Below are 26,815 nucleotides of genomic sequence, written 5' to 3'. Positions count from 1 at the left end.
GTGGAATGTGTCCAAGAAAGCTTCATTATGGCTTGATATGGCATCATGAACAGATTTGTTTATAGCTTCCGTGAAGAAATGCATGTCTTCAGCTTCATCTGCATATGTCTATCCATGCAATAGAACTCTTGGTAGTGGATATTTCTGAACAATTGTATTGTCAAGTGTTTTGGTGTAGGACAACAAACACTTGTTCTGAAATTCTTCTATAGCTTTGCTGATGACACCTTTATCTCCATCAGGTAGGTCTTCGTAATGTACCATAAGGATGTCGTTGTTGTTGTAAACCGCCATGATGATTGTGGGGTCCCACCGAGCGTGCCAAGAACGTGTGTCGACATGGAAATTCGTCCCATGCCGAGGGCACATGAGCAAGCTGGAAGGGTCCGCTCGATGGAGCTAGAGATCCGCCTAGCTTCAGCGCAAGGGTGGTCGGTCCTGCGTACTCCTCCCGAGACATGCCAGTCAATTTGACCCTACAAATGACAAGGAGAGAAAGCTAATCAGTAATTTTAAGGTGGAATATGTCAGTGTTTTTTTAGATCAAAGGCATTCACCTAGCTTTTATTGAAAGCTTAACGAAAGCCCAAGATCCTGCTGGGAATACCAGCTTACAGATTCAGCACTAAACCCTTTAAAGAACTCTACTAACTACACAGCAAAAGATCTACCACCAGACCTCTAAACCAAAACATCAAGTTTGAATCCACCAACATTAGGACAAACATAAGTAGACAGAAGACAAACACTCGCCAAAGCTACATTGCCACAGTGGCATTAGAAGCAACTAGATTTATCATATCGTTCGCCACAAGCTTCAGATTGGGCTTCAAAAGCGGACGCCAGGATTTCACCACCATCAACGTCTTGTAAATGATTGCCACCGGGGAAGTCATCGTCTTCTTGTTAAACACCACATCATTGCGCGCCTTCCAGATAGTCCATAACGCACCTGCACATAGGAACAATGTTACCTGCTGTTTTTTCCTCTAAGTTTGGTCAAGATCGCTAAAAATAGCGATGAACAACTTGTTGGCAACAACGGAAAAAGGACCATAAGAATACAGCAATGGGGCATTGGAACAAAATATGGTCCGACGTTTCAAGTCTATCACAGCTGAAACATTCCTTCGGTCTAGACCATTTCTTCTTCTTCAATTGGACCCCACATTGGATTCTATCATGTATGGCCATCCATAAGAAAATTTTAACCTTCAAAGGAATATTACATTTCTAGATAAGCATCATCTACACATCTTGAACCCCTCCAAAGGTCATCAAGTTATAAAGTGACTTTACTAAATATTGTTGAGATCTCTCTAAAGCCCAAAACACCTCATCTCTACCATCTGACAAAGAAACTTCATCTAATAACAACATCAGATTGCTCCATTCTTCCCACAAGATTCCATTCAACTGTCTTCTAAACTCTAAAAACCACTGTCCTTCCGCCCATGCCTCTACCACCTCTAAATCTTGGCGAACAGCAATGTGGAATAGATTAGGGAAGGTTACTTTCAGTACACTATCTCCTAACCAACAATCATGCCAAAACCTTGTTTGCATCCCTGATTTTATCCTAATACACCTTCCCATTTGAAACCACTTTCTTACATCTAACAAAGATTTCTAGAATTGCGAGCCCTTCCTATTTTTGACTTGAAAAATACTTTTATGGCCCAAATATTTGTTTCTCAATATGTTACAACATAAACTATTATCTCCTCTTTCAAGCTTGTCAATCCATTTGCCAAGTAAACAAGTATTCATAACTCTGACATCCATAAAACCAAGACCTCCAAACTGTTTTGGCCTGTTTAGAGCTTCCCACTTAACCATATGATACTTCCTTTTCTTACTTGTACCTTCCCAGAAGAATCTAGCTCTAATAGAGTCCAACCTCTGAAATTTTCCTTCATATAACTAATACATGCCCATCGTGTACATGGGTATGCTAGACAGACAAGAATCAATCAAAATGGATTTCCCCCTGATGAAAGATACTCACATTGCCAAGTTCCCAGTCTGTTCTCTGTCTTCTCACAAACATAGCTCATTTGCGCTTTTGATATCTTATGAAAACTAACCGGCATTCCTAGATATTTCATCGAGAGAACTCCACTTTTACATCCCAACATCTATGCTACAACATTCATCTCCATAGCAGACAGTCCTACTGAGAAAATCTCACTTTTCTCAAAGTTTATCTTCATTACTGACATAACCTCATAGCAAGAAAGAATCACTCTAACATTTCGCAAGGTTTGCAAATCAAATTGCAGGAGTAGAATAGTATCATCAGCATATTGTAAGTGTGTTAACCCTCCTTCAACTAAGTATGGTACAAGCCCCTTAATCATCCCAGTAGCACAGGCTCTCGATAGCATAGCAGAAAGGGCATCTGCTACAAGATTAAACAACAGTGGAGACAAAGGATCACCCTGTCTGAGTCCTTTAAAGTTTCTAAAATAGTCCCCTCTTTCACCATTCAAATCAATGCACACCTTTCCCCCTCTAAAAACTTTATTCATCCATTGAATCCATTTCATATCAAACCCTTTTCTATGAAGTACTTCCTCTAAAAAATTCCAATTAACTCTATCATACGCTTTTTCAAAATCCAACTTGATGATAACCCCACTTGTTTTTGTATCCTTAAGTTCATGCATCACCTCCTGCAGGATCACCACTCCCTCTAAAATATTTCTTCCAGGTATAAAAGCTCTTTGAAAATTACTCACCACCCTGCCAACCACTGTTGAGAGCCTTATAGTGAGTGTTTTGGTGATAATCTTGTATATTATATTTAAAAGGCAAATCGGTCTAAATTGTTTGACACTAGTCGCTGGTTTAATCTTGGGTAACAGAATAATAACTCCATAGTTTAATCTACATAGCTCCAACTACCCATCATATAATCTATCTAGCATTTCTTTCATATCCCCTCTTATCATATTCTAGAAAGCTTTGAAAAATTCTATTGAAAAAACATCCGGACCTGGAGCCATATTATTTTTCATCTCCTTAATCACCACATCAAGTTCTTCTAAGGAGAAGGGTCTAGTCAAAAACTCATTCTCTTCTTGCTAAATTTGCTGATAACTCGGCCAAAGATCCCTGTCCAAATCCATATCAGCCACATCTTCACTCCCAAACAATCTCTTATAGTAATCTGTAATGTGATCTCTAAGGCTGTCAGGCTCAACCACTTCTTGACCATTCACCTCCAGCATTGAAATATGCATTTTTCCTTCTCCTGCCATTAGCACATTTGTGAAAATAACTAGAATTTGAGTCACCAGCCAACAGCCATTTCTCACCACCTCTTCTTTGCCATTGTAACTCCTCATCTAACAGCATCTAGTTAAAGGTATGATCTAAAGCATATCTTTCCTCCCACTCCAAATGAGATAGTTCTCTTTCATCACTCCAATCATCCAATATGGCAATTCTTCTAATAATTTCTTCCTTCTATTTTCTTCTCTAGCTATCCATATTCTAACCCCAGCCCTTTATAGCTCTCCTCAACTAACATGAAATCACATGCCAATGATCTAAAGGATCATATTTAAACCTTGAAGGCCATTTATCTCTCACCCATTCTCTGAAACCCTCCTGTTGGAGCCAATGAGCACTAAATCTGAAATAATACTGCTGACCTGGCACACTACCTCCCGTGTCCACTATAAGAGGATTATGATCTGATCCTAGCAGCGGACCAGTTACCACCGACGTCAGACTAAACTTATCTTCCCAGGAATTTGACACCAAAACTCTATCAAGAACACACATAATCGGAGGATTTTGTTTGTTTGTCCAAGTAAAACAACTTCCAGTCCTATGTAGTTCCCTGAGAGCTGTATTATTGATCATTTCATTAAATGCCTCCATCATCTAGACATTCACATTTCCATTAGATTTTTCCTCAATTCTTCTCACCAAATTAAAATCTCCACCTAGAATCATAGGGCATTCCACCGACTGAACTTTAGATTGAATCTATTCCAAGAACTCTAACTTCCTATCATCATGAGCAGGGCCATATACATTGAAAATCATCCACTGAAAACCATCTGCCTTCATGGTAAGATTGAAACATTGGTAAAAATTATCCACATCTTTAGCTGTAACTATAGCCAACTCTTTATCCACACCCATGAGAAAACCACCTGAATGCCCAGAACAAGGCAACCAGGACCAAGACATATCCTTCTAACCAGCGAACCTCTCTAACTCTCTATATCTAAAAGAAGACTTAATGGTTTCCTATAAACATATGCAATCAAAAGAATGTTTATTAACTAATTCTAAAAGCAACTTCCTCCTCCCTACATTTCCCAGTCCTCTAATATTCCAATACAGAAACTTCATCCTTGATCTCTATGAGATAAATTATTCTTTGTATTAGCACCACCCCCATCAACTCTTACGCCTGGGGGCTCAAATCCATAGAACTCTCAATCTCCAAAGGAACTCTAATAATTGTATCATTTGGGATAACAGAACTCGACTCAATCTTTTGCTTAGTTTTTTGCAAAGCAATGAAAGCATCTTCCTTAGCTTGTATCAAAGAAATGTTAGCAATTCTAGAAACCTCATCTTGCCCCAATGAGAAACCATATACTCTAGCCATAGAATCTAAGGAGCAAGTATCAGTAGAACAAGAAGATGAGGGAATGAATTTAATACCTTTTGCATCAGTTGTCCTGGCATTTAGTTTATCTTGCATTGCTCCCTCCTCTTGAATTCTCAAATAGTGTCTGGTATTGAAATGAACCAGGGCACTCTTGACTGGCTTAAGTTTCAAAACCCCACATGATTCCTCTTGATAAGTCAAGATCGACTCCAAAGTCTTCATCGCTACAGGAACTGCTACTTTGTCCTCATCATTGTGGACTAGCACCCCATCAGATACTACACCTTCCAAAAGAGATGTCTGAACCCCATCAGATGACACCATTTTCAAGTTCCAGATCACCCTGCGGATTTAGACTAGCAGCTAAATAATGCATATCTTGAAAAATGTCAGATTTTGCCATCAACTTCTGATAATCATTTGTATCAACATTATGTCCCTGAGAATTCATCTCTAATTCTTCAGCAAGTGGACCAGTACTTTTAGAACTACCCATAGCAACTTGCCTTTGATGACTAGAAGAACCAGACCCATATTTCTGACTAGTATCACCAGGTGTAGGTTTGCCCAATTCCAGCCATCCATGGCTCTCCTGTGATTCTGGGTGTTCTTCATCAGTAACATCATCTTCTTCATCATCAAGATCATCATCTAGCTTGGATGGTGGATAATTTTGGAGTTTGTCTAAAAAATACCAAGTTATCTTCCTACCCTTCTTGTTAATAAACACTTCAGATGTCCCACCTATCTTGTTAGGATTTCGGCATGACACCTTTACCCACACCACTTTCCATTGCAAAGATGGTAAATGCACCTCCTCTGGATCACCCACCAACCTGGCAAGCTCCATAACAGCAAACTCAGTTCTAGTAAATTTTGGAATGCCAATAGCTCTAACCCACACAGACTGAAGAACCTGAAACACCTCTGGATCCATATCTAACTCCTCAACCATAGCCATAATGTCAGACGTGATAAACTTGATTTTTTCATCTTGATTAGCAGATTCAAAGCCACTTTGGATGGTACATTCACCAGAAATTAACTCTCTGAAATGCGCTTGACATCCCAATCCCAATTCGAATCCATCAGATATTGCAATTCAGTCTTAACTCTAAACTTAGTACCCCTTCCTTCCAAAATCGACACAATAGCTCTAATTGGTCCCTCAGTTTCAGGTTTAGCTTCAACCTTAGGCTTAGGTAAATCTAGAGCATAAAAAATCTGACCAGGCATACCATACGCACAAAGTCGCAAACCCTTGTTAGATTTCATCAAAGGGCATTGATTGGACTTATGACCTGACTCTCGACAACTATAACAAAATGGTGGTTTCTTGTAGGTAGAATGATGGTGACCATAATCATTGCAATTAAAACATGTCATAGAAAGACCTAAAGACTGACCTACACCCGAACCCCAATTCTGCTGAACATTATACCCCTTCCTCCGATCTTCAATCTTGTGGTGGAGATCTTCTTCAGTCATCTGACACACATCTTGCTCTTCAGACTAATCTCCCATCCTCTTGTGATTCTAGGCCTCCCACTGCTCCTAACCTCAAAACTGCTGATGCCCCTACTTTGGATCCTAGTACCCTTGATCTCGAGCAAATCACGGATGGCGCCCATCTCGAGCCTAGGAATCCCAACCTTCACACCTAGATCCCTAAAATCCATCATGGCTACTACGCCCATCTCAAAATCTCTCCCCATCTTTAGTATCTCTAAATCTATCACCATCTCTAACTTCACGACTTTGTTGCCTCTTGTCCATGGTGACCTCAACGAACGACCTTTCGTCCGTCGTGTTAGGACGGACACAATGGAGAACCTTCGCCTGAGCCCCAAATTTCCTGATGTCCCTCACACTCGCTGGAAAACTATTTGTGGCTGGATCCCAAAACCTAGCGGAGGCAACCCAGACCCAAGATGAGGCGGACTTAACAATGCGGCTACGGCTACGGCTACGACTAGGTGGAGGGGAATAAGAATGAGCGAATAGGTCCTCAATAGATGGGCCTAACTGGGCCGGCCCAACTAAATTTTCCTTTTCCTTAGCCTTGGCCCATTTCATTTTCTTCCCCACATTCTTCACTCGGACAGCACCCTCAATATTTCTTCGAGCTTCAGACCTCAACAATGGTGGTAGACTCACTTTTGTGTGCTTCACTGGCGGCTACAACTCCTGAACAATTTGCTCTATTGACTTCTGTACCTCCCCACCACCCAAAGCAGTATCCGATTTACTGCTCCATGAGAAATGGATTGGCAAATTCCCAATTGCAATCGAATTCAAATCCACCACAACAACTGGAGGTAAATTGCCATGACGAAGGCGCTCAACTCTATCCAAATCACTCAATTGCGAATGCTTAGGTAACTCGAACGCTACTTTTGGAGATTTCTGCTTAGAACTCAATGGAGGAAATCGATCAAAACTCAACCAATCCTCCAAATCCACCTCTAACTCTTTTCGACTGTGTGTGCCTGCCCTCTGAGAACTCTGTGGAGAAATCAAGTATGGCGGATATGCTAGAGTAAGCCTACGATTCCTCATGAATGATGCACCAAATCTACGCTCAACCTTCTGGACTGTTCTCACCACCGTGACCACAACTCACGTCACAAAAGCAGAGGAATGAGAAATTACCAAAGGTGCCTACGAAACCGCACCGATGACCCGCTAGTCCGTCACCATTGCTCATCGGAGTACACATTGGTTCTACCCCCTCCACCTCCTCAAATGGTTGCAGTTGCTCCAACCTCGGACCAACACGCGCAAATCTGCGGCTCAAAAGTAGGTGGCGAAAACCTACGGGCCATCGGGCGGCCGGTGGCGGTCCCCTAAGACACGAGCGAGTGGTCTCATGAGCGGAGCAATGATGGGTGGGTGGGCAGCGCTCGACGGGCAGGGGCGGCGATGGGTGGGTGGGCGGCGCTCGATAGGCCGGCCACAAAGAGGTATCTTGTCTCAAACATGCCGGTGTTGTCAGACAGTCCCGAATGTGTGGCTCTGAGAGCCGATATGGAAAGAGATCGACTAAATAGTCGATTTCAACATATTCATAAGAATAAATTAGTTGAAGCTCATGGAATTATGGAAGGTAAATCGGTTATCGTTCAGGATGAATCTCGTTATTTAGACAAATATTAATCAATGGCAATAGGATATCAACAATAATCAGTTTATGCTAAGCCAATGACTGCAAGTAACCAAATCCCTTTTTATAAAAGAAGCAGCCCATCATCATTTAACCATTTAATAAAGATAAATCTAATGAACATATTAGATCTCATCTATCGCTATGACCAGTGGGGCATGAGGCAGAATCATGCAGGCCATAGAAACAACAATAGATTTGATGACCCTAACTTATTACTAATATCAGTGGGGCATGAGACAGAATCATGCAGGCCGTAATACAATAATAAGATCATGGGGCTAACACATCTTTCAACCTATATCTACTTCAATGATCTCGTGACGCAAACTGCGTAAGTGAAAGCACTCGATATTGGCTAAAACAGCCGATTCAGGCATAGCGCATAGTTAAGGTCATGCCCTATCAGAAATAGATCTACCAGATAATGATCCCCACTCCACGGTGCTAACAGTGGAGTGTGAGGCAGAATCACACAGGCTATGATAACAGGCCATGGAACGGTTTTTGTTAGCCAATAGATCTATTCAAGACAAAACATGCCTTAACCACACACTATGCATGATCAAGATTGACATAAAATAGTCGATAAAACATAACTCATCATTTAAGATGCAGATTAGATTAGTTTAGATTAACAAACGATGGGTTAAACAGGATATAAGGTCAATCTAGATTAATCCCAATCGGGTGAAGTGATATTGTTGTAATTAAATAGATAATGGAAGCAATAAGCAATATCGGTAACTTAATGAATCTATCTGAAGGAACGCCACCCTTAGATAGAGCCGATAACTTGACCTTAATCTAGTTCGAGCAGTGGAGGTCAACCGAATCGATGCAGCCGTACTTAAACAAAACAAGAGTCGATAACTAGCTTATACCAGAGTCATAGTGGATGTTGACCAGATCGATGCAGCCGTACGAATAGAAGTATAAGCCATGACGGTACTTACAGACAAGCCAGAGGTCGGCCAGACTAATGCAGCCCTGCTCACTAAAGAACTCGCTGAGATCTACTCTACTCCTACTCCTAAGGGGTGGCCAGAGCCGAAAAAAGTAAGTAACTTATATTGGATTGATTGTGTGTCCTTTACAATAGCTGGGGTCCAATATTTATACCCGGAACCTAAACATGAACCCTACTCGAGCATGACTCATTACAATCTTTAGCATAGAAGAAAATATTCCTAATTTAAGATAATTTGGACCCTAATCTTTCTCTTTTTGTAGAGTCCGATATGTAGTTTCCTAGCGCCAACCGTAGCTCATCATCGCTATCTGCTGACATCATCCTAAGAGATCTGATTCCAGAGTCGTATCTGAATCAGCTGATATCGATCCTTATGCAATCGATTCCTTGATTAGCACGATTTTGGAAGTTTTGAGTTCCTGCATTTTTCTCTCCAAATTTTGGTGTAAACAGCTAACTTTCGTCTGACTTGAAATCTTCAGGTGAATTCTCTGGGTTGGAATTCTAGCGGTCTTCGTTGGGTATCTGCATAGCTCTTCTGTCTACTTTGTGTAGCCTTCAAGTTCTCTCAGACTTTGGCAACTTGCTCTTTGGCACCTCGGACCACATTAATGGTGTTTGGCATTTCATTCCATACAAGGTTTCGAATGGTGCCATCTTCAAGCTTACTTGATAACTATTGTTGTAAGAGAATTCTGCGAATGACATGCTCTTTTCCTAGTCTTTTCCATAGGTGAGTACGTAGGCTCGCAACATGTCTTCCAATATCTAGTTTACTCATTCTATCTGTTTGTCGGTTTGTGGATGATAGGCTGAGTTATAATCAAGGCGTGTTCCCAGAGCTTTATGTAAGCTCTTCCAGAATTGGGCGGTGAATTTTGTTCCTCTATCTAAAACTATTTGGCTTGGTACCCCATGTAATCTAAGGATGTTGTCGATGTATAACTGTGCCAACTTATTACCCTTGTAATCAGTCCTTACTGGAATAAAGTGTGTCACCTTTGTCAATCGATCTACTATAACCCATATTGAGTCGTGTCCATTTGGCGTCTTGAGCAGTCCAACTCTGAAGTCCATGCTGATTTCGTCCCATTTCCATACTAGTTTGTGCAATAGCTGAAGTAGTCCCACTGGTTGTTGATGTTCTTGCCTTGACTCATCGACACATATCACATCTGGCGACATATTTTGCGATATCTCCTTTCATTCCGGTCCACTAGTATTTTTGTTTAAGGTTCATGTACATCTTGGTTGATCCTAGGTGGATAGAGTAGGCTGAATGGTGTGCTTCATCCAATATTAACCTTTAGAGTGCTTCATCCTTTGGTATGCATATCCGGTCTTCATACCATAATTTCCCTTGTTCGTTGAACCTGAATCCTCGGAGTTCCTTCTTACTACTTTGCTCATTGAAATATTATATTTCTTCATCCTTGTCTTGGGTTTCCTTTATCCGATCTTCCTAGGTTGGTCATATATGCAAGACATTTAGGGTGCCTTGAGGTATAATTTGCAAATTCAATAGGTGGACTCCTTGTGCTAACTCTGGTCTTCGGTTTAGAGTCATCATGTAGTGACAATATGCCTTCCTACTTAATGCGTCTGCAACTACATTGGCTTTTTTCGGGTGGTATTTTATGCTTAGATCGTAGTCCTTGATCAATTGCAACCATCTCCTTTGTCATAGGTTCAAATTGGGCTGAGTGAAAATGTACTTCAAACTCTTGTGGTACGTAAATATATCACATTTGTTTCCAATGAGATAGTGTCTCCATATCTTCAGTGCGTGCACCACGGCTGCTAGTTCCAAATCGTGTGTCGGATAATTTTCTTCATGTTTCTTCAATTATCGAGAGGCGTATGCGACCACTTTATCATCTTGCATTAGGACACACCCTAATCCATGTCAAGAGGCACCATAGTATATTATAAAGCTCCTGTGCATGTCTGGTAGTGTGAGTATTAGGGTTGTGGTTAACCGGGTCTTCAACTCTTGGAAACTCTTCATGCATGTTTTCGTCCACTTGAATTCCTTTCCTTTCTGTGTTAGGGCGGTTATGGGTCTTGCGATCTTTGAAAATCCTTCAATAAATCTTCTGTAGTAGCCTGCTAGTCCGAGAAACTGTGAATCTCTGTCACATTTGTTGGTTGCTTCCATTCTGATACGGCCTTAACTTTCTCTGGGTCTACCTTTACTCCTTCTACGGTGATAATGTGTCCTAAGAAGGCGATTTCTTGTCGCTAAAATTCACATTTGCTAAACTTAGCATATAGCTCACGTTCCTATAACTTGTTCAATATTACTCTCAAATGTTGCTCATGTTCTTCAGCACTTCTTGAATAGATAAGAATGTCATCGATGAATACTACTATGAATTTATCAAATTCCTCCATAAAGACTTTATTCATCAGATTCATGAAATATGTTGGGGCATTGGTTAGTCCAAATGGCATTACGGTGAACTCATACTGTCCATAGCGGGTCACAAACGCGGTCTTTGGTACATCGCTGAGCCAAATCTTTAGTTGATAGTAGCCTAATTTTAGATCTACCTTGGAGAAATACTTGGCACCTTTTAGTTGATCAAATAGGTCATCAATTCTGGGTAGAGGGTACTTATTCTTGATGGTGACTTCATTTAAAGACCGATAATCAATACACATTCAGAGGCTATCATCTTTCTTCTTTACGAACAAAATTGGTGATCCCTAAGGTGATGAGCTTGGTCTAATGTATCATTTCTCTTGTTACTCTCGTAGTTGCTTCTTCAATTCTTCCAACTCATTGGCTGCCATTCGGTAGGGCCTCTTTGCGATTGGTGCAGTTCTGGGTATTAGGTCAATAATAAACTCCAAGTCTCTATTAGGTGGCATTCCGGGTAACTCTTTAGGAAATACATCGGGGTACTCACATACGACTGATACTTCTTCAATGCTTGTTGCATGTATGTTGCAAACCATTGGTTCTGCATTGGGAGCTTGGGGGTGACATTCTACCTTTATTCCATTGTGATTTACCAGGGTTACGGCTCTATCACTGCAGAATATAGTCCCATGGTGTCTCTCTAACCAATCCATTCCTAGTATTATGTCCAAACCTTCTATCTTCAGTACTACCAAATCTACTTGAAATTCTACTATGTCTATCATTATCTTCACTTGAGGGCATTTGAGGGTGCATTTGAGGATTGCTCCAGGGGTTCGAATCAAGAGAGGGGTGGGGAGTAACACTGTTCTTAAACTATTTTTAAGTACAAAACAAGCAGAAATAAATGAATGCGAGGCACCGGAATCAAACAACACGGTTGCAGAAGTGGAGTTTACTAAAAACTCACCATACACGACATCAGGTGCTGCCTGTACTTCCTCTGCGTTCACGTGGTTCACACGGCCTTGCCCAAAGTTCGGGGCATTCCTCCTTGGTGGTCCAGAGTTCTGAGGTGTTGTGCGTCTGACTCCTGAGGCGAATGTCTTATTGCTAGCTACAGACTGAGTAGGGGCAGAGTTTGCGGCTTTATATGGGCATTGGGCTACGCGGTGTCCTGGCTATCGGCATCCAAAACATGTCTCCACTGCTGTATTGTTGGTACTCTTGGGCTGATTGTTGTTGTTGCTATTGCTGTTGTTGTTGTTCTTGTAGTTGGATGTGGTCTATGAAGTGCTGGGTTCGGATGTCCTATACTGCATGGTCAGCTGATACCTTGTGGGTGCGGTGTTGTTGATGCAGACTTGTTGTGTCCTTTCTTGTTGGCGAGCACGTTGTATCAGGAACTTACGCTTTCGTTCTCCTTCACCTCTGACACATTCTTCTTCCAGCAAGATAGTGTGGTTTATTAGCATGTTGAAATCAGGGTAGATGTGAGTGACCATTTATTCTCTTAGAGATGCACTGAGTCCTCTCCTAAAACATCTCTGCTTCTTCTTGTCAGAATTAACATCCTCTGGTGCATAGCGTGCCAGCTTCATAAACTTCCTGATGTACTGATTCACTGTCATTGGGCCCTGTCTCAGGGAGCGAAATTCTTCTGCTTTTATCTCCATGATTCCTTCGGGGATGTGATATTCACGGAATTCCTCCACAAATTCTTGCCATGTGATAGCTTCTGGCTCATTAGCTGCATCTTGATAGTTTCCCACCATTCACCAGTGGCTCCTACCAGTTGGTGGGTGGCTAAAATAACCTTTTCTTCCTCGGTGGCTCGTACTGCATTTAATTTCTTGGTGATGGTATGTAACCAATCATCTACTGGCAATGGGTCATCGTCCGCACTATTGAATGTTGGTGGGTGAAGCCTCATGAATGCTGCCATTTTTTCTTGTCCATTTCCATTATCTTGTCTTCTTGCAAGATTTTCCAATAATCGTGTATGTCGATCCATTACTTCTGCCAATGTTGGTGGGGGTGGCAGGGGTTCCTCCCCTTGTACTGGGTCATTTCCAACATTTTGCTCAACTTCTTCTTCACCTCCTTCATGTACTTCTTCTACAATCGGGATATTATCTTCCTGTGGTTGCTCGTGCCCATGCCTACGGTTACAATGTTCGCGATTGCATCTGTTATGCCAGCTTCTAGGTTGTGGTGCAACTAGTTCCTGTTCTTCATGAACCTGCCTTTCGGCGGCCCTTTCACAGCGATCTCGAATCCTATCGGACCTCCTTTCCATCTGTTGCTATGGAGCAGCAAGGATGAGAAGACATCCTCTAGGATTTGGGCGAAAGAAAATAAAATAACAAGCAAGTAAAGACACACATGCATAAACAAGCACACAATATATACATCACACGAACAGTCATACATATATGATACAAGGGTGCATCTATAACAACTACTAGGGTGATTACTGCACGACAACTCACACTTCTAATGACATCGAAGCGACACTAGGCGTACTACTACTACTCAGGATACTAGACACTACTACTAGCTACTACAGCTTATATTATTTATTTTACATGAACTGTATGCTACAACTCTAACTTATTTTCTACTTGAACTGCATCTTGCGAAGGTCCCGGTGTGCAACATTGCCCTTTTCCTAGGCCAACCGCTCGTCTCGCAGCGTATAAAGCTCTTGTGCATATCCATCATCATCCTGCCCACAAACGACTCGTGATGGCTCGGCCTTCGTGAAATTGTCTGCCATGGACTCCTCAGTCTCAACTGTCTCTCGGTCAGAGGGTGACTCCCTTGAAAAGTATCCATTCAGATCGAAGTGTGGGTCCTGTGGGTCATATGCTGGTACTCCATCTCGTGTGCCTGCTGTTACGGGGCGCATGGTCACGGTCCTTCTTCCTTTCTTCGTCCTCTTCGCACGCTTCCTGGCACGTGACTGTTGTAGGGCTTCCTTCAACTCCTGGCGGCTGGAGTCTAACTTGTTTTTCAGAATTGTTCTCTCTTGTCTTACTAGAAATAGCTCCAAGTTGGTGTCGCGTAACTCGTCTCCAATCTCCTTTGCCTTGGTAATCCATCTTGACAATTCCTGCTGCTGGTCTTCATAGAGAGAGTCAAGTGCATCATCCTCGATGTACTCATGTCCGTAGTACATCGGTGTCTCGGTGTAGCAAGTCGCTGGTGCGCCTCCCACAGGAGCAGTGGGATTCCTTCGGCTTGTAGGCCGTCCGACTTAACCCAATCGTCGTTCATTTGCTGCAAAAATTTCACCATGGGGGTTAGAAACATTTTTGCAGTGAAGGTGAAGGTGTTTTGGCAGGAAATCTAAATTGTGCTTGATACCCTAATCCTTTTTGCAGTGGGAATTAGGAACCAAGCCAAGAGAGAGAGTGTGTGTGTAATGATTGAGAATATCCTTGCTAAGCCTACATATATGATGTACAGAGTAAGGAACAATATTTTTATTTCTTTTCCTCAAATAGCACTACTACAACAATAGTTATCAGACTAGTATATTTCATTTGTTGAGGCATCTGGGCCAACAACCTTTTTCTATGGGTCTCTAGTGCACAACAGATCTAACCCAGCTCATTATACCCATGAGTCAACGCCACACTAGGCCCAGGTTAACCAGAGCCCACAACCAACCAATGCCTTAGGACTACTAGTATAGTGCCCGTGCTAACGTCATAGCTTCATTTCAGGGTTGTACTTGAAAACAACCAAACAACGACATTTTTCGCACAACCTGACAACATCACCTTGTGTATTTAAAACAAATAGGAAAAAATTGTATTTAAAATTATTTTTGAGCATAAGCCAGCTAATGCATGTGTTAATTAATTAAAGCTTAAGCATCTAAACACACCATATAGTTCATTAATTAAAGTTTAGCCAAATCAATTTCTTTTACACGGGAAGTCTAAAGACAAAGTGCATCAGCACGTCAGGGCATTAAGCCATGCCAAAGTAATTGAACTTTCACCGCATATATTAACAGAAGATACGAGCTTGCTTTGCATTACAACTCAGGAGAAAGAAGAGAGGACATTCTTTCTGTGACATATGAACTGAAGAATGTTGAGAAGGCTTCAGACCTGCCAACAGTGCAACGTCGCAAATTACACAAGGTCAGTTCCCACACATCAGCACCTCATTTGATAATGAATGCCAGAATCAAAAGACATATATAAAATAAAATATGAAGGCCAAAAATTAAACAACACAGGTCTGGAATAATTTACTTATATTAATGCAAATATATAAAATAAAATATGAAGCACAAAAAATTAAACCTAAAAGACTAGTCTGAAAGACTGAAAGGTTGAGGGTTTCCCTTCCTTATATGTGCTCCACCACCATCAATTTTCAATGTGACTAAACCTAACAATCTCCTCATCATGCATCAAGCCCAACTCTTTTGTCTCATCACATGCACCCTGTGTGATCTCCGGAATACGTCATCCTAGGCTCTAAGTCTGACTCTTTATATCACACACAACCCGTGTGACCCTGTGGAGATGTTCATGGGCTCCCCCGTCACCATGTGCTGCCAAGATGTTCCAGGTTTTTCAACCATGGGCTCTAATACAACTTGTTAGAGTGCACAATAAATCCAGCTCGACTTGCTATACTGACAAGCCAGTGGCACCTCAGGCCTAAGTCCACTGAAGTCCACACCAAACTTAAATGATTTTACTACCAAATCACAACATATATTTTAAACACAAGGGGGTGTTTTTTACAAAGATAGTGAACACATTTGGAAGAACAAGATGATACCCTTAAAAATCAAAAAATTTCTTTGGTAGATGCATAATCAAAAGCTTTCCTGCTGCATCTATTTTACAGCACAGGGGTTCAAATGGTGGCGTTATTAAATGTCTTCTGTGTGAGAATGTGGAAACAATTGACCACATATTCTTTACTTGTCATCCTGCGAAATACATTTAGGGTACGGTTGTATACCTGTCATTCTTTGTTAGGAGTCCTTCCCATCTCACGGGCTCATTTTCAGGGAAGAAGATGACTTTACGACAAGTGTAAAGCTCCACATTGGATTTGCAAGGATGTCTTGGGCTTTATGGAAGACTTGCAATATAATTGAGAAGACTAGAAACTGAGATTTAATACGTGAATCACAATGGGACTGAAATACTAAAACTGAAACTAAATAATAATGAAAAAACAAACATGCACTAGGCTAGATTTCAGAAACTCCACGCCAACAAAAAAACTAAGGAGTCAATTAAAACTTATAAAATGCGACAAAGAAGAGGATCAGAAGGAATCGCCTTTTGAAGAGAAGCTTGTTCGTGGTGTGAACTGGGCGCCGGATTTATGCGGCGAAGAAGAAGAGGATGTCATTGCGCTAGCTTGCTGCTCCCTGTGTACCTTCCTCTTTATGGAACAGCACTGAAACATGTATGAAAAAAGACACTGAAAACTCACTACATCATGTAAAAAAAAGCGTTGAAACATGTATCAAAAAAGACACTGAAAACTCACTTTGTCATGTACGAAAAAAAAACTGAAACATGTATGAAAAGAGACACTGAAAACTCACTACGTCATGTATGAATAAAAGCACTGAAAGATGTATGAAAAAAACACTAAACCTGAACTGAACTAGATTCAGTTAACTGAAACTCAACTGAAAATGTACAGCGAACTGAACTAGATTCAGTAAACATCATAACCAATGTGAAACATACCTAAGACTGAAACTGACAAACTAGAAACTTAGATTTAGTACCTGAATCACAATGGGACTAAAATATCTACAACTGAAACTAAATAATAATGAAAAAAAAATTAAAAAACATGCACCAGGCTGGATTACAGAAACTCCATGCCAACAAAAAAAACTAAGGAGTCAATTAAAACTTATAAAATGCGACTGAAATACTTAAACTGAAAGTACACAATACTAAACTAATAACATAACTGAAACTGAAACTAACGTATACAGCTTCGGAAACCTGAAATTAAACTAATCCAAATCTGAAACCAATGTAAAATCCTATAGAGAACTAATGACCTAATATTATTATACAGAATGGACAGACCAATTATCATCCAGCTCCCAAATTGAAATCAGACCACCATTGCAACATGGTTATCTTCAAATTGCTACATGAGCAAATATAATCTGAGTAGACTAACAATCAAGCAAATATTGCAGTAACATGTGAACGAAAAATCAGTTTTCATGGCAACAGAAAAAAAAACCTTTGATGGTTTGCTACAAACAAGCAAGCATCCCTGACTGCTAAATCACGAAAACTAAAAACACAACACCGAATATACTGAACTGCTGCTGCACGAATATAATGAACCTTAGTAACTGAATACTTGAATCACGATGGAGGTGAGTTACTAAAGCTGAAAAAATAAACTAATACAAAACTAGAGTTAACTAAAAATTGAACTAATAACAATCCTAAACTTGAAACTAAACTAAGAAAATGAAGCACATATGGTATCATCCAACACTTGGAGTTAAGCCCCTAACCACAGCTCAAAAGCAAAAATAGAACAATGCACAACATCCCTACATATAGACCTCAAAAGTAAAGAACCAGCACAGGCAATTAGATGACCATCAATCAAAACTGTATCATGCACTTCATTGCGACCCCTGGAATGTAATATTACACCCACACATGCCATGCTACGTCCATGACAATGCCCAGAGCCTACTGGTGTTCCAGGCCAATGTCCGTGATCAAAACAAGCAAAAACCAAATAAATAAACAATAGGCCAACGACCGTGATCATAATTACAAACAACAAATTACTTTCCAGAATGAAACAGATATTAATTAAGCAAAATCACTTATGATCGGTTTTATCAGATCAATGCCAATTATCAGTTAGTGATGCCACAAAACAAACTAACCAAGAGGCATTGTGCGCTGGATTATGGATATGATAAATTCACAGATTTAAAAACACATAATTACAATATGGCCTCTTCTATAATCTGTTTTACCGCCTACTCGATATTATGTGTATCAATAACTGGAGTCGTTTCTTGCTTTTACCACAAACTCAACTAGGATATCAGGCATCTTGATCAACTACTTCAGACAATTATACCATGGTATATACACTTTGATTGCCTAAAATCACCAAGAAAGAAAAAGAAGACAATAAGGCAGTATCATAGCAGCAGTGGCTGTACATGAGGTTAGCTAATAATTGGGTCACCAAGACACACATATCAGCAAAACTCATACACAGATTGTTGACCACATATGTTTACTAATCGGGCAAATAATGGACCATGATTTTTTATTTCAAAAATATGAATAAGTTGGTCTAAAACAAGTGAGGTACTCAGGTACAAATCCCCCTTTGACGACGTATATGTGTATGACCTTGATTTTGAGCCCCCCCCCCCCCCCCCCCCCCCCCCCCCCCCCCCTCCTCTGACAGAATGCAGAACTAATTAGTTACACTGAACTGACAGAAGTACACATGGGAACATGGGGGAGGAAAAAAAAAAAAAAAAACTGTAGCATAGCTTTGGAATGTCCACTAATAAACCAATTAGCAACGAAAATCCAGTATACATCATACGTAACAGCCCTGTGGGTACAAGCTCAACTGCCGAACCAAACAAATTCAGGAAGATCCTACACCAAACAACCCTCCTCCTCTCCTTATGCCCGAAAATTCGTGGCCACCAAATCCAACTCATCCACCTTCCGTTGGTACACCTTTTGACCCCCCGTGCGTCCACGCACACCAAAATGTTCATGAACAAAATTTAATGAAATCCAAAATCATCCGGAAGACACAAATGACAGCACGCACCTTCGGACTCCGCCTCCAACGAGAAGACGAGACGACGAGAGAAGCACAGTCCTTCGCACGACGGTGACGCAAGAGCCGGAGCTGGCGTCAGCACCTCCGCGTTCGCCTCTGCAGCCGCAGCCGCAGCCGCCTCTGCGTCCGTGTCCGCCGCCGCCACCCCCGCCTCTGCCTCCGCCTCCGGCGACGCCTGAGCCGGCGCTGGCGTCGGCACCTAAGCCTCCGCCTCCGGCGAGCAACAAGCACGCTCTCTCTTTTTTTTTTTTTTTTTTTGAAGGACAAGCGCACTGTCTCTCCTCCGTCGAGTGTCTGTATCGAGCAGGAGAATAAAAAAATGAACGATGAAAGATGGACTGAAATGGGCCTATGTAAAACCAAAAAACGACCCGTTCGCAGGGAAGCGACCCAAAAACAAATACACACACTCAGAATAGCACGGATCTCAACAAAATCACCGCCATAAAAAACTGATTGTTTAAGAAACACAATTACAACCGAGAGATAAATAGAAATCCCCTATCTTTTTTTTTCAGAAGTGAATGGTGGGGATACGGGAGACCTATTTTGAGTTGTTTGAGAACATCCTCTCTCCTGAAACCCATTTGCAGAAAGAATTCTATTTTGGGTCTTGTTGTTGGAGAAGATGTCGAATAGGTACTGAACCTTTTGTCTGTAGCGCTACCCAAAAGACAAATATGTTTTGTATTTTGGATATTGTTGTTGAAGATAGCCTAAGCCCACGGAGAAAAGGAACGTGATTGGAATATGAGGAGCTGAAACGTCACGCCGTCGTAGCCAGGGTCTTCACATTCTCACCTTCTCCGCTTATCGCCCTCTGTGGCTCTGCCCCTTGCACAATTGCACTCGCCGTGGCACCGCGCCACTGCATGTGGCCGTAAGTGGCTCATTGCAAATCACCAATCGATCATAGCATGCGGCGCGCGGCGATCCTCGACACTATCATATTCAGATAATTCTATATATCTTAGTCTTACAATCTATCTCTAATTTCTGATCTACTTAATACCAGTAGTAAGAATGTTAAGGTTGTCTAATTCTAGTCTAATGGGCCCTTACCTTCCTTGCCCAAGGCCATAAAATCTATAGAGCCGGCCATGTTGCTGAAGGAGGAGCAAGAAATGATGCAATTCCTCATCCACAATATGCTGAATTGAGGTGGATGGAAACACTTGGCTTTTTTGTTTTAGCAACCCCAATTAACCGCGGATTTGTAAAACTCGTATGGCTTTCAGTATAAGCAGAGGTAATCTTCTTAAAAATATAGAGCAGGTAGGTAATTTAAATATAAATTTGGAAGGGTACCTTAGATTATGGATTATGGTTGAGTAATTTAGATGCAAAATAAGGAGTTATTTTATATTGTTTTCTGTATCGGTAGAATGCCTAATTTTTTTACTAAACAAAATAGATCTGTTGGCTATTATTACCAATCATGATTATATAGTCTACCAATTTAATGACTCTTTTTTTTTTAGAATTTCTTAGATTCATCTTTTTTTTTTCTAACATGTCACGACTCACGAGGATTAACATAGTTGCTTTGGTGGTGTGTCCAATTAGTAATACTACTGAAGCCATGTCATCAAAATTTAGGGAGTGAATTCATGATGATGGACTACCTCATTTAGGATTAGGATGACGCGATTCCAAACCATACACTCCTTATGTGATTGATTATTGAATGTAAAAAAAACGTACTAAGCTGCATTTGTGTAATAAAAAATAAGAATTCAAATACAGAACACTAAAAGTCACATGAGGAATCCAACGAGAGCTTTCGGAGAAGACAGATTAGGAGTAATGATTCTCCACTATTACTTATGATTAGCAAAAAGGGAGATTCTTGTGTAGCATGCGTGGAACGCAACCAAAAACATCCACATATCACAGGCATGGTGGCCCATATGGATAGGAGTGTGGGAGCACAGGATAAGGAACCGAACAACATGGGGAACATTGAGAATCAGCTAGTTGCCCATTCCAAAGAGGTAAGAGGAAGAGGGAACCAAATGCCGGAAGGAAGGAATGTCCAAATTGCATGCTCAACATTCTCCGTCCAAACGTACCTGAGAGAGAAGAGCCAGGCAAAGAGAGATTTATGGTGTGTTTGGTTTTTTAAGTATTGGCATATATATCCCAGGCCAGACCTCATCAAGGACCCACCACAGCCCTGTTCTGCGTGGGGAACACCTACTTCTTCCTTCCGGATGGGGAACAAATGAACGATGTCACTCGATTGTTCCTGGTGGAAAAAGTGGTGTCTTGATTCGCCGGCCGGAATGGTAATCTAAGAAATTTCCGTCAATAGGCAGATGATCATATATGAACCAATACATTAAGCCTAACTATCCTCAAGGCCCAAACTCTTATCTTTTGGTTATTATGACAAAAAAATATTCTATTATAAACAAGGTCAATTTATTATTAGCCAATTTTCATCTAAGGCCGATGATATAATAAACAAACATGGCATGTGTCAGTCAGTATGTTAACAGCTAAAATTACCAGATCTAGCCTGAAGCACTATTAGATTGGATTTCATAGAAGTCCTTCCAACGTAAGGGAAATGGGATACCATTTTGGCTGTGGTGGACAAATTAACTAAGTATGAACATTTCTACTTATACTGCTTTGCAAGTGGCTCAGCAGTACTTCACTCACATATACAAATTGCATGGCCTATCTAGTGCTATTACTTCAGACAGCGAGCACCAGCTCTTTGTGGAAGGAACTATTCAGTCCCTCTGATACTCAACTCCTGATGACTTCTTACCATCCTCAGAGTAATGGTCAAACAGAAACGATTAATCGGTGTTTGGAGGCTTTCTTGCGTTGTGCAGTGCATTCATGTCCCAAAAAGTGGAATAAATGCTGCCATTAGCTTAATTCTAGTACAGCACTGCATAGCAGCCATCTCTCGACACTACACCATTTGAGGTGTTGTATGGACACTCACAAAAGCCATGTCTACGGGGGGATTGCTCCCCACCTGGTGTATTATATATGTGGCCCCAAAACGGCCCATGAGAGCAGTTACAAAGATTGTGTTTTATATTTTGACGAAACTAGCAGCAACCTAGGTTACAAATCAGGATGTCAATTGGGTATTACTGACCCTCAGGCTGCCACTATTACGTATCTAGCGGTATGGTTGACAGAGAGACAACTGTTGACAAAGCTGATTCAGCAGCAAAGAAGAGAGCACAATAAAGAATGAAAAACCAAGCGGATAAGAATAGATTTGAGAGGTAGTTTCGAATAGGAGAAATGGTCTATCTGAATATTCAACCTCAATGGCTTTAGGCCCTGTTCCTACAGTCGCTCCTAAAATTCATGTCACATCGAATGTTTGGACGCATGCATGGAGTATTAAATATAGACTAATTACGAAATTAATTGCACAACTTGCGACTAATTTACGAGACGAATCTTTTAAGCCTAATTAGTCCATGATTTGACAACGTGGTGCTACAGTAAGCATGTGCTAATGGCAGATTAATTAGGCTTACAAAATTCGTCTCGCAAATTAGCCTCCATCTATGTAATTGGTTTTGTAATTAATCTATATTTAATGCTCCTTATTAGTATCTAAATATTCGACGTGACATGAATTTTAGGAGCGACTAAAGAACTAAACACCCTCTTAGTAGCCTTCCGAAGCAATCACAAACTTAGCCTTAGGGGGCGATTGGTTGCCTGTACGCATGTCATCATCTAGGCTCGCCGGATGCAACCTATCGCTAATTGGTTGGCTGTAGCAGACGTTGGGTCAGGCCAGAGCTAAAGTTTAGGGGTGTCACTCAGGTGTCACACGGGGTGTCACATCAAGTGTTCGGATAATTATTAAGCCTACTTAATCTGTCATTAGCATATGTTTACTGTAGCACTACATTATCAAATCATGGACTAATTAGGATTAAAAAAATCATCTCGCAAATTAGTCTCAATCTGTGCATTTAGTTTCGTAATTAGTCTATATTTAATACTCCATGCATGTGTCTAAACATCCAATGTGACAGGGACTAAAGTTTAGGAAGAGGAAATAAACACAACCTGGACACATAAGGTTTTGGTTTTTCTTCTTTGACTATTGGTCATTTCTCTCCTACCTGAGAGTGAGTGCCTAATTGGGTCTGGGTCTGTATGATTGTAAAGAACTATAGGTCTATAAGCTGGCATATAAAGTAACTTATGTAAGCAAAGAAGGCCTTTGTGTTTGATTTTTTTTTTTCATTAGAGTGAGTGATGCTTGAAAGCCAAGCTTTCCTGCTGTATTTGTTCATGTCCTCCCAGTTTATATATGTGGGACCTATCACATTTTATTTAAAAATAAATAAAGACGCCTATTGCAGGGGTTGATGACCTGTTCCCCCATTGCCATTTAACTTTTGAGCATCTGGCTGGCACTCCCAATAATGATTTAAAGAAATATTGTCGAGCATTTGGAATCGGTGACTTGCCTTACAGCACTGCTACCGCTCACGGGCTGCAGTTCTTCTGCAACCCCCCCCCCCCCCCCCCCCCCCCCCTCCTTTTCGTGTCCACGCAGGGTCATATGCCGCCTAAACGTCGTCCACACGCGCCTACGTTTCGCATGCCCACGCAGGGGCCTACACCGCGTGCCCCCTCCCGATTCCCACGCGTATCTCATGTGCAGCACCTGATCTACTTTTGAAACATTTATATGCAACATTTGCAACATACAAAAAAAAATGACAGATGAAACACATAAAACATGTGTTTGAAACACTTGCAAAAACACCTGAAAACATTTGAAAATCATTGCAAACATAAACAACATATACACATAAAACTCTTGCAACATATGTGTGAAAACATACGTAACATCCACATATAACGCTTGCAACATATGTCTAAAATAGATGAAACATTAGGAAAAGATGCTTGCAACATACCTTTGAAACACTTACAACATATGCAACATGTGTAATATTCTGATATACTTTTGCAACATCCAGATTAAACAACTGCAACATCCAGATGAAATATCTGAAACACCTGAAACATATGCTAGCAACATGCTTTTCAGCATAATGTCACCTTGTTGCTTGGACGAATGGACACTCGTCGTTGTGGAGCTCAACGCCAGCGCGGAGGTCGGTAGCGGTGCGGCCCTCCTGCGATTCTCCAACGCCTGCTCCCGGCCCGGCCGTCGATGGGGCGTGGCGCAGCCGGGGATGGGGTGCGGCGGTAGGGGGAAGGGCACGACGTGACGCCGCGACGGGGGACGCGGCGCGGTGGGGAAAGGGGCGCGATGCCGCAACGGGGGATGAGCGGTCTGAAAATGCTCAGCCATGACGCGGAGTGGGGAATAATTTTTTTTTGAGAGGGCGGTCCGCTGCGTAGGATTGGGAGCTGCGTCCGAACGAACGAACGAACGGACGGACGTGCGTGGCGGAGCATTTCCGCTTATCTTATTATCGGTGACTTGTCTGATTGTCTATCATTTTTGGTAGTACTACACGACATATTCAAATCTCAAATACCTTTCTCCTTTTTTTCGTTACAACGTAGCGGCATAATCCTAGTTTTTTTTTAGGTAATCCTAGTTTTTTTTAGCACAACATAATCCTTGTGACTCACTATCATTCCACGGATGTAGGACTGTGAGCGAGCCCAGCAGAATTGTGTGATGAGCCCAGTCCAGGCCACGTCAATACGGCCCAACTTCACACTGACGGGGCCACGAAAATGAAAGGCTCGTTCCTCTCAAAAAAAAAAACGAAGGGCTCGCAGGAAGCCATTTGAAGCGCAAGACATTTTTCGTGTGCATATATATATATATATATATATATATAGAACTACTATCCTGTAGCTGGCTACAGAATAACTTATTCTGTAGCCACTTTGAGTTATGATAATTACTATGTTAATTTACGAGATTATAGTAACTCCTTACTAAGTGGTTTAATATAACGTTATGGTAAATATCCCCATGTGTTATAGTAACCCAACTATCGTAAATATGTATTGACATTATGGTAAATTAGTATATAAAATTATAGTAAATGGAGGTGGCTACAGAATAACTTATTTTGTAGCCGGCTACTGAATAGCCTCTCCCTATATATATATATATATATATATATATATATATATATATATATATATATATATATATATATATATATATATTCTGTTTTACAATTTAAATACTCGATCCTGTGTCTACATCTCGACTCTCGAGATACGTCCAAAGGGGGAAACCGGAAACATACAACACACCACCGCTACTGCAGTAAGTGGCTGACTGACCTTTTCTGATTGAGCTCGACATCACAACTCAAAATGGGAAAAAGTCGTTTGGTAGAGTGGAGATAGAATGTTTGAGGTGGTTAACTTGTAGTACTAGTACATTCAAGTCATATGATCCTCCATTGGTTCCAGCGTCTATTATTTCTCTCTTTTGTACACGTGTTTTATCAAGAAGAACATAAAAAGCTACAACAATACATATATAGTGACCTTCTTTTCAAGCAGGATGCAGGTAACTACGTTAGGATATGTACACCGTACGTGCTTCCAATATCCATTTAAGTATATTATAAATAAAATATCGTTCAAAAGTTTCTCGTTCGTGGTTAAACGACGTGTTTCTATCAGCCCCAACGGGAGCAGGATTCCTGACGGTTTTCCTGTATTTCCTCACGGTTGTTGGACTTTAGGGAGTGTCCCGATCCTCTGTATGGTAGATAGTGTAGTGCCTAGAGCTCCATGACGAAAAGAAAATGCAAGAATTAAGGCGGCACGTGCTTTGACAATGTGCCACTCGACACTCGAGCGATCACGCTCGTGATCTAGTTAACTTCTGCTTCTGGATCGCAAGAGAACGTCGTCGACACGGCAAGAGTATCGGCCCTGTTTCGTTTTGTCTTATCATTGGTATCTTTCGGCTTGTTTTTTTTAGTCGGAGCAGTATTTTTATCTTACAATAAAATCAGTCGGAACAGTATTTCAACTCGTTTTTTCAGCGAAACAAATGGGGGCCATTCTGACTCGGTGGGTATATACTTTGGTCGTCGTTGGCTATGTCCTTATCATCATTATTATATTATCCAATATTTACACGAGTGGAGCACATATTTAGGCACGACTAGCGCCCGGATATCTGGATGGACGCCCGCAGCTACAGTCGGTTTCCCCTCCGTTTCACGCGTCCACGCGTGGGTCTGTGTCGCTCGGACTTCGCTAGACCACGCCTACGTCACCCGCACCCATGCGGGGCCCATGCCGCCCGAAAGTCACACGCGTGGGGACTGCTCGCGCCTCCTCCCACTTCTCACGCGCATCTCATGTGCAACACCCGATCTGTTTTTGAAATATCCAGATGCAACACTTACAACATATAAAAAGGACAGATGAAACACTTAAAACATGCATATGAAACACTTACAGAAACAATTGAAAACCATTGCAAACATCAAGATAAAGCAAGATATGTGTGAAACATATACAACATCCAGATAAACACACTTGCAACATCCATCTGAAAAAAAACAGATGAAACATTAGGGACATAAAGCTTGCAACATACGTGTACAACAGTTGCAACAGATGCAACATCCCCATCTACTTTTGCAACATCCAGATGAAACAACTGAAATATACCTCTAAAGCATCGGAAATATTTCAAATGAATACTTACAACATGCATCATATCCTGGTGCAGCCTCCTCCGCCATCTGTATCAGGGCGCCGCAGCCGTAGCAGGAGACGAGGCCGGAGGGCTACCGCACCAAGGCCCAGCACTTCTCCTTGCACCGGCAGCATCATCGGGTGGGCGGTCAGCGG

At 41.4% G+C, this 26,815-nt stretch overlaps 1 long non-coding RNA gene and 1 pseudogene across 3 annotated transcripts; both read right to left on the bottom strand.

The window, feature by feature from the left end:
• Positions 1 to 4,946: 4,946 nt before the first annotated feature.
• Positions 4,947 to 6,378, bottom strand: LOC136507495 (uncharacterized; annotated as a pseudogene).
• Positions 6,379 to 13,587: 7,209 nt separating this feature from the next.
• On the bottom strand, positions 13,588 to 19,283 carry LOC136508988 (uncharacterized). Of its 3 annotated transcripts, none has more exons than XR_010772174.1 (3): positions 18,986 to 19,283; positions 15,150 to 16,579; positions 13,588 to 14,419 (listed from the first exon to the last, which is right to left on the bottom strand). It is a non-coding gene; the product is annotated as an uncharacterized lncRNA (long non-coding RNA). The 3 variants fall into 3 exon arrangements; XR_010772175.1 differs by having other exon boundaries at positions 16,133 to 16,579; XR_010772173.1 differs by lacking the exon at positions 13,588 to 14,419 and having other exon boundaries at positions 14,431 to 15,261; positions 16,133 to 16,579.
• Between the last annotated feature and the right edge of the window lie 7,532 nt (positions 19,284 to 26,815).

This window comes from Miscanthus floridulus, chromosome 15, assembly GCF_019320115.1.
Source record: "Miscanthus floridulus cultivar M001 chromosome 15, ASM1932011v1, whole genome shotgun sequence".
NCBI lineage: Eukaryota > Viridiplantae > Streptophyta > Magnoliopsida > Poales > Poaceae > Miscanthus > Miscanthus floridulus.
Note: the sequence above shows the minus strand (reverse complement) of the source record. Positions and strands in the feature narration are given on the sequence as shown.